Consider the following 15000-nt stretch of genomic DNA (forward strand, 5'->3'; position numbering starts at 1 on the left):
CGTGCGCGTGTGTATGTACGTGTGTGTGTGTGTGTATGTCGTGTGTGTGTGCGTATTTGACTGTGCACATGTTTGTTTCTGCACCACTGTCTGTGTGTATTGGAGCGGGGAAACAGGAAAAGAGAGTGGGAGTGGGAGTCAGAGTGAGATAGCGTCCGACTGCAGCTAAGGATTATCCTCTCAGCGGTGGAAGTCAATCACGCTGGCCTTCTCAACACACACACACACACACACACACACACACACACACACACACACACTGACCATCACAGACACTATACACACACTACCCCCCAACCCCCCCCCTCTCTCTCTCTCTCTCTCTCTCTCTCTCTCTCTCTCTCTCTCTCTCTCTCTCTCTCTCTCTCTCTCTCTCTCTCTCACACTCTCCCTCACGTACTGGCCATCACAGACACACATACACACACTACCCCCCTCTCTGCCTCTCTCTCTCTCTCTCTCTCTCTCTCTCTCTCTCTCTCTCTCTCTCTCTCTCTCTCTCTCTCTCTCTCTCTCTCTCTCCCTCACACACACACACACACACACACACACACACACACACACCACACACTCACTCACACACACACACACACACACACACACACACACACACACACACACACACACACACACACACACACACACACACACACACACACTGGTCTTCTCCTGCTACGCTGGCCCCCAGTGTCATAGGGCATGTATTACCTGCCAACGCAAGAGCTTCTACACCAGTCTTTTCTCTAGATATCACACCCCTGCCATAGACACATTGGCCATAAGCCAAATTCACACAAACACTCTGTGTGGAGATGGAACGGAAGCATGAAAATAGATTTGGCATTCCGCACCAAGCAAATGCTGTGTCTGAGCAAGGTCTCAACTCAGCACTGCAACTTGGAAATAGAACCGAGACTAACTTTTAATCTAAATCAAAGACATTTGTACAGTATGGGCGTCATTGATGTTTTTCTGCAGCAGACGTAAGGGTAGTACAGCCACAGCTTTTTTTCAAATCTATTTTTACTATTTTCATCTCAGATGACCCTGATGAAGGCGTAAGCCGAAACGTTGGTCTTATTAAATGTAACTGCATGAAGTTCTGAGTGTGCGACGACCATTCTTTTTCAAGTTGAGTCTAATTGTCTGCCGTACGCACCTCAAACGGTGTGCGTTTACTGAACCCCAAAGAAAGACTATTTTCATCTAAAAAGCATGCTCATTGTTTTTACATTAACTACCCATTATTCGTTAGTTTATTAATTTACCGTATACAACAATGTTATTAGCAGTGGTTGAACCACCTGACGTCTGCTACTATAAAAATGTCAATCCCCCACAAACATCCATGTTTCAATGTTCCTACAAAAGAATATATAATTGGTTATGGTCCAAAACAGAACACCATAGAGGGTTACCAATTCACCTTCCTTGCTTGTTTACATCCATTCTGGCTTTACAGTTTTTCTCAATTGGTTTTGTACATTTCTCACAACAGAATAATGATTGTTCAATTGTGACTTCCTGGTGTTACCTGTGCACATGGTCAAATCAGTTTCTCATTGTTTTCGGCATATAGCAAATGCTCTCGTCCACCATGCCATGGCTGTGTACAATTCTCAGTGATTTCATACATTATCAATTACTTTTGTCATATCACTCAAAAAGCTTTGTCACTGAATGCATGAAACTATCTCAATCTTATCTGATCAATGTAATATAAAGCCGAATTTACAACATTTCCCATCCAATCTAAACAACATTTCGCTTCAGAAAAGATCCTCAAGAGTGTACTATTCAATTGACAACATGAGAAATTGATTTCACTAGCTTGTCCATACACTATGACACAATGACTAACCATTTTGCTGGCGCTGATACGTTCATTGACACAACAACTTGGTTTTGAAAGACAAACTAAGGGTTTTTAGCAAGAGACTCGGTTTTGCAGGTTATCCACAGTGTTTTGCCATTTGTTAAAGCTGTTTTGAGAATGAATATTATGTTTTGCAAATTGCGAGAGATTCGAGAAATGTACAAAACCAATTGAGAAATACTGTAATGGCACGAACAGATTCCGGCAACGGAAGTAATTGACTTTGTATGGAGGAGCTGCCAAAAGAAGCGACAAAAGAAATTTGGGCGACAAGAGGTGATTTGAGTAACTTGAGTAAAAATGTAGTTGAACTTCAGTGAATATTATGCTAATTAGCTATGATACGGTTCGGCGACAGCCATTGGAATGTCAGAATGCTTGCATTCTGGTTTTAATATTATACTCTGTCCCGCTTTTATCACTCGTGTTGCTCTGGCTATGAAGAAATACCCTTTTCTGGTGGTTTTGCGGGGTTAGACACAGAACAATAAAGTTGAAGTATGAGTCACAGGAGGTATTGGGGTGTGGTTCCCAAACAGGGGGGTCGCGGACATACTGAAGGGTGGTCGCGGATAAAAGGGACTTGTATTCACTTGTAGGTTAATAGATGTATTTGCTGCCCTGTGGATTTCTTAATGCAATTTTTTTACCATTAATATTGCCAGATTTTCCATTAATAGTTTGCCTGCTAATATTGCTAGAAATCCATTGCTAGACTAAGGGCGTCATGCGACATTGCTAGGCTGGGCGGGTCGCGAAAATGTTCCAAAGTTGAAAAGGGGGTCCCCACTGAAAAAGTGTGGGAACCACAACCACTGTATTAGGGTGTGTTTGGCAAAGACAAAGTAGTGATTTCATTGTGAAGGAGAGCGCCTTTATTAGCTGACACACACACACACACACACAGCCTCTATTTTTATTGCATATATTGAAAAAGCTATTTATAATGCAGCATTATTTTCTGCAAGGCTTTTTCATTAGCGGAGGGGGAATGAGATATGTGTCTGAAGTGTGAATTGTTGTGAAAGTCAAAAGAGTAATCATCATTTCCTGCAGTGCAGTGTGTGTGTGTGTGTGTGTGTGTGTGTGTGTGTGTGTGTGTGTGTGTGTGTGTGTGTGTGTGTGTGTGTGTGTGTGTGTGTGTGTGTGTGTGTGTGTGTGTGTGTGTGTGTGTGTGTGTGTGTGTGTGTGTGTGTGCGAGCATGTGTGTGCGCGCGCCAGTATGCCGTCAAGGCTTTCATTGACATCCAATGAAGCGTTGTGATACATGCTCATACAAACACAGACACACACATACACACGGACACAGACAGAAAGACAGACAGAGAGACACACACACACACACACACACACACACACACACACACACACACACACACACACACACACACACACACACACACACACACACACACACACACACACACACACACACACACACACACACACACACACACACACAATCATGTATAGGGTGGTACATTAAACCATAATGGGAAAGGCGTTCATGTGTGTTGTCCCAATAGACCACATAGCTATAGTTCATTTTTACCCAAGGCAATACCTATTCACACACACACACACACACACACACACACACACACACACACACACACACACACACACACACACACACACACACACACACACACACACACACACACACACACACACACACACACACACACACACACACACACCCTGCTCCTCAGACAGTCATTCAGGATGAGCATCCTTCTTCTAGATGGGTTTTCCAAACATCGCCTTTGTCCTTTTCATGCCGAGAGCGGTCAAAATGTTACACCTCTGCTCTCCTCCTCCTCTGCCATAAATCTGAGCCTTGGGCTTGGTGTGTGTGTGTGTGTGTGTGTGTGTGTGTGTGTGTGTGTGTGTGTGTGTGTGTGTGTGTGTGTGTGTGTGTGTGTGTGTGTGTGTGTGTGTGTGTGTGTGTGTGTGTGTGTGTGTGTGTGTGTGAGTGCGTGCATGTCCTCTCTCTCTCTCTCTCTCTCTCTCTCTCTCTCTCTCTCTCTCTCTCTCTCTCTCTCTCTCTCTCTCACCTCTCTCTCTCTCTCTCTTTCTCTCTCTCTCTCTCTCTCTCTCTCTCTCTCTCTCTCTCTCTCTCTCTCTCTATTCTGTAAGCAGAAAAGAACAAATGGCTAAACGTCGGATGTTAGCTATCCAGGCTATATCAGTAGGTCAATACTCATGTTGTGTTTCTGGTGTGTGTGCCTGCGTGCATATGTGCTGCATGCATATGTGGGCGTTTCAGAGACAGCAAGAGAACACATTAGGGAATCCTTTATCATTCCCTAGCTGGTCTGAGCCCATATTCCTTATGGTGTGTGTCATATCTTTCTGATGAGTTTAGAATCCCAAGACCTCCTCAGAGTTTCGTTACCCTTGACAACCCTTTGTTGACTGTCTGTCAGAATATCAGAGCAGAGCAGTGAGGCAGTAGATCTGAGTCTGTCTACAACTCCCACAGCGCTGTCTCACACATCTCTGTGTTTCACATATATTCCCTTATGTTGGATTGTGTAAAACTGTGTAAGCTCATGTCATGTTGGATTCCAGGGTACGTGGCATGTGTTTATGTGTGTGTGTGACACAACCCGGATGTGGCGCACGTAGCTGCAGCGACTCCTTACTCTCCCAACTCGCAGTGTTTATTTGTGTTATAATGTGTCATTCGAAATGTCTATCGTCGGAAACTATGTCGGAACGCATGTACAGTCGGCAACAGCTGTTGCAGATAAGAATGGACAACTCAAGCGATGTATTGGATATACCAATAGAGACACTGGAAGAACTTGGGATACTACGGCGGCATACATCGGACCCGTCTGCTTCGCCTACATGGCGACGGCGAAAGAGGTGCTCCAGAATTAGGAAGAGAGGCAAACGAGGTGGCGTCGAAACACGGCTTGCAGCCAACCCAACTCGTCCAGCAATACCATCAATTCTCTTGGCAAACGTCAGATCTATGGACAATAAGATGGATGACATACGGCTACTAAGATCAGCGAACAAAACTGTGAGGAACTGCTGTGTAACCGTGTTTACAGAATCATGGCTGAACGACGGCATACCGGACTCGGCTTTACAACTGGAGCAACTTACGTGCCACCGAGCGGACAGAGCCCTTGCAGAGAAAAAACGAGGGGGAGGAATATGTGTTTACACACATGATGCTTGGTGCAAAAATGCTACGGTGGTACAGAGACACTGCTCTCCACTAGTGGAGTTCATGATCATCAAGTGCCGACCCTTCTATCTACCAAGAGAAATATCCGCCATTCTACTGGTCGCAGTTTACCTCGCTCCTAGCAATACCACCAGCGCCAGAAGCGAGGCACTGAACGAGCTGCATCGGGGAATCAGTGAACAACAAGATGCACACCCAGATGCCTTCACAGTGGTCATGGGAGATTTCAACCACGGAAATCTCAAAACAGTTCTTCCAAAATTTCACCCAACATGTTAACTTTCCAACAAGAGACAAAACACACCTGGACTTGTTTATACCCCAAAACAAGGAGCATACAAGGCAAAGCCCATCCCCACATCGGCCTATCAGACCACCTAACGATTCTGCTACTGCCAGCCTACAGACAAAAGGGTAAAACTCACCAAACCAGCTCTGAAGGAGGTGAGAAAATGGCCAGAGGGAGCCGTGTCACGACTACAAGACTGCTTTGAAACCACAGATTGGGACATGTTCAAAACAGCTGCCACCCACTAGCAACCACATTGGAACATTGAGGAGTACACAGACACTGTGACCTCCTACATCACAAAATGCATTGATGATGTTACAGAAATAAAACGCATCACCACCAGAGCCAACCAGAAGCCATGGTTCACAGGAGACGTTCACAGACTGCTGAGGGCCAGAGACAAAGCCTTCAGAGCAGGAGACGTAGCTGGCCTAAAAGCAGCAAGAGCAAACCTGTCCCAGGGCATCAGGAAAGCAAAAAAGGAATACTCGGACAAATAAACATACAACACACTTCAAAGACAGCAGAGATGCACAGAGCCTGTGGCAGGGCATACAGGCCATCACGGACTATAAGCCCGCACCACGAAGCTGTGACAACAACACCTCTCTGCTAAACGACCTGAACCTCTTTGCCCGTTTTGAAGCACAAAATGACACTCATCCACAGAAAACTCCCCTCCCCCCCATGATCAACCCCTGTACCTGTCCTCTGCCAGTGTGAAGAGGACACTGGCCACCATCAACCCACGCAAAGCAGCTGGCCCAGACAACATACCTGGCCGAGTGTTGAAGGATTGTGCAGAAGAGCTGAAGGATGTCTTCACAGACATCTTTAACATCTCTCTGGAGCAAGCAGTCATCCCATCACTTTTCAAAGCTGCTACCATCATACCCGTGCCGAAGAAATCATCACCATCATGCTTCAATGACTACCGTCCTGTAGCACTGACGCCCATAATCATGAAGTGCTTCGAACGGCTAAGTCCTGTCACACATCAACGCCACCCTACCCCCCCACCCTGGACCCCTACCAGTTCGCATACCGAGCCAAGCGATCCACGGAGGATGCAATCTGCTCTGCCCTCCACCCAGCCTCACCCACTTGGACAATAAAGACTCATATGTGAGAATGCTGTTCATTGACTTCAGCTCAGCATTCAATACCATAATACCACAACAACTCATCAGAAAACTGGACAAACTAGGTTTCAGCACCTCCCTCTGCAACTGGCTGCTGGAACTTCCTGATGCAGAGACCACAAGCAGTACGGGTAGGGAATAACACCTCAAGCACCCTGACCCTGAGCACGGGGGCTCCGCAAGGTTGTGTTCTCAGCCCCCTGCTGTTCACGCTGCTGACACATGACTGCACAACGACCCACAGCACTAACCATCTAGTGAAGTTTTGCGGATGATACAACACTGGTGGGCCTCATCACTAAGGGCGATGAGAACCCACTACAGAGAAGAAGTAGACCTGCTGGCCAGATGGTGCAAAGACAACAACTCCTTGCTGAATGTCAACAAGACCAAGGAGATTGTTGTCAACTTTCAGAGGGTCCAAAAAAACAACTGCCACCACTGACCATCGACGGTGATGCTGTGGAGAGAGTGAGCAGCACCAAGTTCCTTGGAGTGCACATCAGCGACGACCTCTCTTTGACCACCAACACTACATAACTGGCGAAGAAGGCCAATCAGCGTCTCTACTTCTTGCGCAAACTAAAGAAGGCAAGTGCTACACCCTCCATCATGACAACATTCTACAGAGGAACCATAGAGTGCATCACAGTGTGGGGAGGAAGCTGCACGGAGAAAACAGGAAGACACTGCAGCGTGTTGTGAACACAGCGAAGAAGATCATGGAGTACCACTCCCCTCCCTGCAGGACATTTACACCGCACGCCTCACCCGGAAAGCACTGATGATCATCAAAGACACAAGCCACCCTGCACACAAACTGTTCAGCCTCCTGCCCTCTGGAAAGAGGTACAGGCGTCTCCGTTCCCGTACCACCAGGCTTGCAAGCAGCAAGATGCATCAAGCAATCAAGATACTGAACACTCAACCCACTCTCCCTTCACTGTCAGCCTCTAGCCAGCCAGGCCACTGACAACGCTCCCCCCCCTCATCCCCACCACCATATCTGCGACTGAACATTCCACCTGCACTACTACATCTGTGACTGAACTTTCAACCTGCACTAACTCAAAACATACACATGCACACACACACACACACACACACACACACACAACACACACACACACACACACACACACACACACACACACAAGCACACTGCACTTTCTGCACTAAAACCCAAACATACACACACTGACACACAACTCATACTCACACACATACACACACACACACACACACACACACACACACACACATACACAGGTACACACACACAGACGCACACCGCACTTTCTACCTGCACTAAAACACACACACACACACACACACACACACACACACACACACACACACACAAACAACCACACACGCACACAAAACACATACAAACACACACACACATACTGCTGCTGGTGTATTTAATAAAAACCTTTTTTTAATTATTTATTTCTTCAAATGCTACTATTACTATGTCAGAACGCTATAAAGGACTTTTAGAAAAAAGAACAACAAAATACCTCCTCTTAATGTATGTTCTCTACAAGTCTTCTGTTGTCCAGTCTTGCACTTTAAATGTCTGTATGAGCAATGTCTACGTCCATACTGTCTATGTCCATGTATGAGTACTGTCTATGTCTATACTGTCTATGTCCTTACCTAGATTAGTCTATGTCTGCATGGGAGAGCAAGAAACGCAATTTCAAATTCTTTGTATGACCAGTGCATGTAAAGAAATTGACAATAAACTTGACTTGACTTGACTTGACGTGTGTGCGTGCCTGCCTGCCTGCCTGCCTGCCTACCTGCCTGCGTGTGTGTGTCATGTCTAATTGTCTTCGTTCAACCTTATTCATGATATAATGTCTTGTAGTTTAGTAGCATACATGTATATGGGTGGTTGACGTGACGCCTTGTTTTTTCGTAACATTGGTTAAAAACCTACAAACTGTTATTTTTCCTTTAAAAAACAAATGTCAATGAAAGAAGATGTGGTACATTATGTTACAGATTGGTCTTAGATGAGAAGAAACATTTTTGTAAAGATTTATGCCAAGGTTTATATGTCAAATATCCTGCGGTGTGACTGTAACATTAATGAAACCTGGAATATGATATATATATATAAATTAACCAACAACATTTTGAATAGTGTATGACGCATTTGGCATGATTGCATAAATATTAACTTTAGATTAAGATATGTGAATGTGAAAAAAACTGAAGACAGTCAGTCTTAATATTTTTTAAAACTGCTTTAAAGGGACACTGTGCAGGAAATGGTCAAAAAAGGTACTGCAACTATGCTGCTCATTGAAACTGGGCTACCTATAGCCAAAATTGATCTTTACATGAAACTTTACTAAGTAATAAACAAATATTTTCTAGTATGGTCCAAGTAGAGTCATTTTTGCAGCGAAAAATGTCTATTTCTGGAAATTCAAAATGGCGGACCATGGAGAAGAACCCCCTTTTCATGTATGAAAAGTGCAATTTTTCCAGTCATAATGAATACTTAGAATTTGATGCTGGTGATAAGTATTCATGAAGAAGGTAACATTAGTGAATGGGCAGCATGAATTCTGGAAATAAACATCTAAAAATCTCACACAGTGTCCCTTTAAACTGAAAGGTATTCTAACAGACATTTGGTACTTTATTATGTTTTTATTACTTATTAAACTTTAATTTAACCCTTTGAGGAGTACCATCACAAATATGTGATTAGAATTTTGCCCAAATTTTGAGTTCTCATTATGATGTCATAATGTCTTTGCAAGATTTTTAACACAGACGTCTATAGGAGCTGTAGAGTGTTCCAGTAAAATTCTAGAAGAACCTCTAGAAATTCCTTACTCCGGGTCCTTTCATTTCAGTCTACTTACTCATTAGGTACAGTGCATAGGCGGTGTAATAAAACGTAAGTACATATGTAGTACATGTTATTTTTCATACATGTTGTGTATCTACATACCAGAATAATCACCATAAGGTTTTACACTTTGCCAAAGTGGTGAATTCTTCCAGGGAGGCAAAAGGCTGAACTGAGGCCCAAGAAGCCCTTGGTATGTAGATACACAAAAATACATGTTGTGAGAACAATGTAATAACATTTGCTACAGTTGTACTCACATGTTATTACACCTGTTATACCACTGTACTTAATGAGTAAGTACACCCTAATCAAAGGCCCCTAAAGTGTTACCCTTATACCTTTTCAATTCATTTCAATAAATGAAGCACTTCTGTTCTGCCTGAATACACGTTCATAACCTCAAAACACACACATACACACACACACACATATGCATGCACAAACACACACACACACGCACGCACACACACACACACACACACACACACACACACACACACACACACACACACACACACACACACATAGACACACACACAGATACACACAGACACACACACACACACACACACACACACTCACAGACACACACACAGACACACACACACACACACACACACACACACACACACACACACACACACACACACACACACACACACACACACACACACACACACACACACACACACACACACACACACACACACACACAAAGACACACACACACACACACAAAGAGACTGAGTGGGTGCTGGAAAAATAAATTCCATTTTGTGTATAGCTTTTCTATGAAATTCAAATCCTGATCCAATAAAGGTAATCTGATTTTAGGCATAGTGCCTGGGCCAGAGAGAGAGAGAAAGAGAGAGAGAGAGAGGGAGAGAGAGAGACAGAGAGGGAGAGAGAGGGAGAGAGATTGCTAAAGCACAACCCAGGGACTGTGATTCATGTCGCATTGGTTTGGAAATGGCATGCAGTTTGTTTTTTGATACGCTTGGGCCATAAAATCGAATGACACTCAGAGCTACTGAGGGAGGCAAGGAGATGACGAGATGTTTGTTTTGGGGGTTGAGTGTGTATGTTTTGTGTGTTTGTGTGTGTGTGTGTGCGTGCGTGCGTGTTTGTGCACAGTGCACGAGTGTGTGCGCTATGCATGAGTGTGTGCGCAATGCACAAGTGTGTACGCAGTGCATGTGTGTACACGTCTGTGTGACAGAGAGAGAGCGAGAGGAGATAACGAACATAAATGGAAAGTGATGCTGGTACGCCATCATCTGTGGATGCATCTTCCACACAGTCTTTCGAGTCCATGGCGTGGTATTTTTATGGTTGTTTGTGTTTACCATGCCTCGTTTGTTTATTTCTTTGTTCTTTAATGTGCTTACTTGTGCTGGTCATGATATCAAACATCCCATCTCTTGACACGGTGTTCAGAGCAAGGCCACATTTATTTGTTCTCCCTGTGTTGCTGGGGTGTGCATGCGTGTGTGTGTGTGCGTGCGTGCGTTTGTGTGTACGTGCTTGTGTGTTTGCATGCGTGCCCACATGTCCTCTAACATGCTAGCAGGGGATCATGAGCGTTGGGCTTGCATGTGTGTGTGTGTGTGTGTGTGTGTGTGTGTGTGTGTGTGTGTGTGTGTGTGTGTGTGTGTGTGTGTGTGTGTGTGTGTGTGTGTGTGTGTGTGTGTGTGTGTGTGTGTGTGTGCGTTTATGTGTGTGTGTGTGTGTGTGTGTGTGTGTGTGTGTGTGTGTGTGTGTGTGTGTGTGTATGCGTGCGTGTGTGCGTTTATGTGTGTGTGTGTGTGCGTGTGTGTTTGTGTGTGTGTGTGTGTGTGTGTGTGTGTGTGTGTGTGTGTGTGTGTGTGTGCGTTTATGTGTGTGTGTGTGTGTGTGTGTGTGTGTGTGTGTGTGTGTGTGTGTGTGTGTGTGTGTGTGTGTGTGTGTGTGTGTGTGTGTGTGTGTGCGTTTATGTGTTTATGTGTGTGTGTGTGTGTGTGTGTGCGTTTATGTGTGTGTGTGTGTGTGTGTGTGTGTGTGTGTGTGTGTGTGTGTGTGTGTGTGTGTGTGTGTGTGTGTGTGTGTGTGCGTGTGTGTGTGTGTGTGTGTGCGTTTATGTGTGTGTGTGTGTGTGTGTGTGTGTGTGTGTGTGTGTGTGTGTGTGTGTGTGTGTGTGTGTGTGTGTGTGTGTGTGTGTGTGCGTTTATGTGTGTGTGTGTGTGTGTGTGTGTGCCCTCTCCTCTAACATGTTTAACCTGAGTGAAGCAGCTAGCAGGGGATCGGGAGCATCTGGCTTGATAAATCTGCTCTAAGCAAGCAAAGCAATAACACTAAGAGACAACTACTGGGGTTTGTTTGGAGGTAATCACCTCAGCCCCAATCACAAGGTTGCATTCGTGACAAATGTGTGAATGAATACACACAAACAGGGCCGCTGACAGCTTTCGCTGGGACCAGGACAAAATCACCTCGAAGGGCCCCCCACTCAATGCATTTACTGTAATGTGGACCCAATTATGGGCCCCCCATCTCCCTGGGCCCGGGACGGCTGACCTCTTTGCCCCCCCCCATTGTCAGCTTCCCTGCACACAAATCACATTTCCTTTTCAGACTCAACTACTCGTCACTACTGTGGCCTGTGATTAGGGGAGCAGATTCTGAAGTCTGAAATGAGGCATAGTGTGAAGTTTAATAGAGGTGTGTGTGTGTGTGTGTGTGTGTGTGTGTGTGTGTGTGTGTGTGTGTGTGTGTGTGTGTGTGTGTGTGTGTGTGTGTGTGTGTGTGTGTGTGTGTGTGTGTGTGTGTGTGTGTGTGTGTGTGTGTGTGTGTGTGTGTGTGAGATACAGCAAGGTGGTGTTGAGGGGGGGGGGGGCGTTATTGTGGAGTTACAAGTCTCCTTAGTAAGTCGTTAGTTAAGCGTGGGTTTTTTAATATTCTTGCTGGGCCAGTGCGCATCGCTTGTCCGGTTTCATTTTTATGGGACCATCTGCACTCTGTCCCTAAACAGAAATATGCCAAGTCGCATATATAAAAGTCAACTCCCATGTTGTCTCTGTCTGAGTAGGTAAAGATTACTGTGGACTGTTCTGAGCAGCAGGGGAACAGCAATGTTTGCTCTCTTTCCTGCCCACAGATGGTCTTTGCAGATTCAAAAAAAAAAAAAAAAGAATAGAATTTTTACAACTGTTGGTTGGTGTGTGTGTACTGTGTGTATATATTTACTGTTCGTAGATCTTTCCAACTATAGCTTATCTTCTTCAAATATGATGTCCTACAGTACACCTCTCCAGTTGGTATTCATTGCATTGCTTCTGTAGATAGTACTTACTGCCGTCTTCATGGCAAGAAATGTCATGGGCGAAATGTCATGTTCCTATAAGGAATTTCTTCTATCTACCATGAAGACTCAAGCATATTGTTGACTTTCATTAATATTGAATTCATACATGAGCTTAGTTGACATGGCACATGAAGATCTCTTTGGCGCAGGCTCTCATCTTCTTGTTGACGACTGTGGAAGGAGTGCATATCCTCCCATCGGAGATGGACCCGGCGTATCCTGCCCTCTTTTACAGATGCGAACCCACTAGTGATGGTGTCAGGAGGGGTGGAGGCTGCGTCAAAGTACTCAAGGCAGGAGAGAACAGGGTTAACCCCTTAGCGCAGCGCTATGGCTTTCTGTAATGTCATAGCGATGTTCTTATGATGTATTTTCAGCAAGTGAATAGGGTCGCTGGCGACCCCAACTGCAGTAAGAGGCTAAGACTGTTTTTTTTTAAACTATATTAACTGAAAGACAAAATGATGCATAAGTGATGTAGAGGGAATTCTCAACTCAGCGTGTGTGGTGATTGGACGATAAGCATAAGATGATGCTGATGTGATTTTAATCACCCTGGTAGAGCTTACTCAGTACAGTAGCTCCCATTTCTTTAACCCCTTATCCTCCCATGAGATTTTTCTTCCTTAAGTTGTCTTGTTCTTTTTTCTTTTTCTCCATTTTGATTACCAAACCTTCCACCTTCCTCTCTCTCTCTCTTGTCTTTCTCCCTCTATCTTTGTCTGTCTTTCTTTTTCACTCTGTCTCTGGGCATTTCTCAATGTGAACTGTACAAGCCTTGGTAGTGTGAGTAACGCCCATTTTTCCACGGAAGTATCCAATTATTAATTACNCTTAAAGGGGCATTCCACCGGTGGAGACATGAATATTGTATTGAAAGTGGGTCATATGTATAGTAGAATAGGAACATACATTTCTAATTTGGTGCCTTCTTGGCCAAGAAAAGGCAGAAAATGACTTTTTAGTGCTTGTGGATTTGTGACAACAATCCCCATAATGCACTGCAATGCTCAAGTTCCACAGGCCACACCCAGTTATTTGGGACTCTATGGGCCCTTCTCAAATGCAAGGCCAGTGTCCTTCCAAGTGTATCAGCCTAATTAGTCACGCCCAGTGATTGGATACTTTTTGGTGAACTCTACAGAATATCCAATCACTGGGTATGACTAATAAAGGGTATCCAATCACTGGGCCTGACTAATTAGGCTGACACACTTGGAAGGACACTGGCCTTGCATTTGAGAAAGACCCTATGCATCATCCCTCCCTCAGCTTGCAGGCAGTGTTGCCAGATTGGGCTGTTTCCCGCCCAATTGGGCTGCTTAGGATGGTCGTGTGCGGGTAAAAATGGCATTTAGCAGAACCCCCCCTCCCCCAATTTTAGCCATAGAAATCAATAGAATTGTGCGGGATTTTGAGCTTCTAGGCTGGTTTTGAGCATTTTTTGGGCTGGAAATCATCAGCCTCATCTGGCAACCCTGCTTGCAGGTGCATCACAGTGGGACAGACATCACTGGAAAGGAGAAGCTGGAGCACACTGCAGCTTAGTTTTCAAGACTTTATTTTGTGCACACACGCGACCAACGTTTCTGTGTTGCTACACCTTCTTCAGAGTCAAATGATAGCAAGAGAGAGACACACATTTCAAGACTTGACATTCACAGGTGATCCTACTTGGTTTGGCTAAATTGGTCTGATCTCATTGCAGGTAATTGACCCCACCCCCCAACACCAGGACAAGATTGTAGACAATTGTTCTCTTTTCCAGCTATGCCAGTGACTTACTGGCAGTGTTGCCAGATAAGGCTGATGATTTCCAGCCCAAAAAATGCTCAAAACCCGCCTGGAAGCACTAAATCCCGCCCAATTCTATTGATGTCGATGGAAAAGATTGGGCGAGTTTTCCTGTAAAATGCCATTTTTACCCGCAGACGGCCATCCCAAGCAGCCCAATCTGGCAACACTGCTTACTGGAGCCTCAATGCCAGTGATTTCAAAAGCACTGGGACACTGATCTGTGATAGGTCTGTTAGAGCATTAGGTCCAACCCCCTATGGGCGGGGTTGATAAGGTGGGGAAAAAGGCTTGTAGTCTCAACAGAAATCCACCTCTCTTACACTTCCTATGTCGATGATGCAAAATGACCATTTTTACATCATTGACACAGGAAGTGTTAAGAGATGAATGTGGATTTCTCCAATCTCAGGGGGAATTGAGAGATTTTTGAAAGACCATTCAAAAGTATGACTGGGTGTCTATCAATGGAA

General features: G+C 44.8%; 1 protein-coding gene across 1 annotated transcript in view; it reads left to right on the forward strand.

Annotated features, from left to right (window-relative positions):
* cdh13 (cadherin 13, H-cadherin (heart)) overlaps positions 1-15000 on the forward strand; it is a 212409-nt gene that overhangs the window by 192012 nt on the left and 5397 nt on the right. The window lies entirely within an intron of this gene.

Source organism: Engraulis encrasicolus, chromosome 4, assembly GCF_034702125.1.
Source record: "Engraulis encrasicolus isolate BLACKSEA-1 chromosome 4, IST_EnEncr_1.0, whole genome shotgun sequence".
Taxonomy (NCBI): domain Eukaryota; kingdom Metazoa; phylum Chordata; class Actinopteri; order Clupeiformes; family Engraulidae; genus Engraulis; species Engraulis encrasicolus.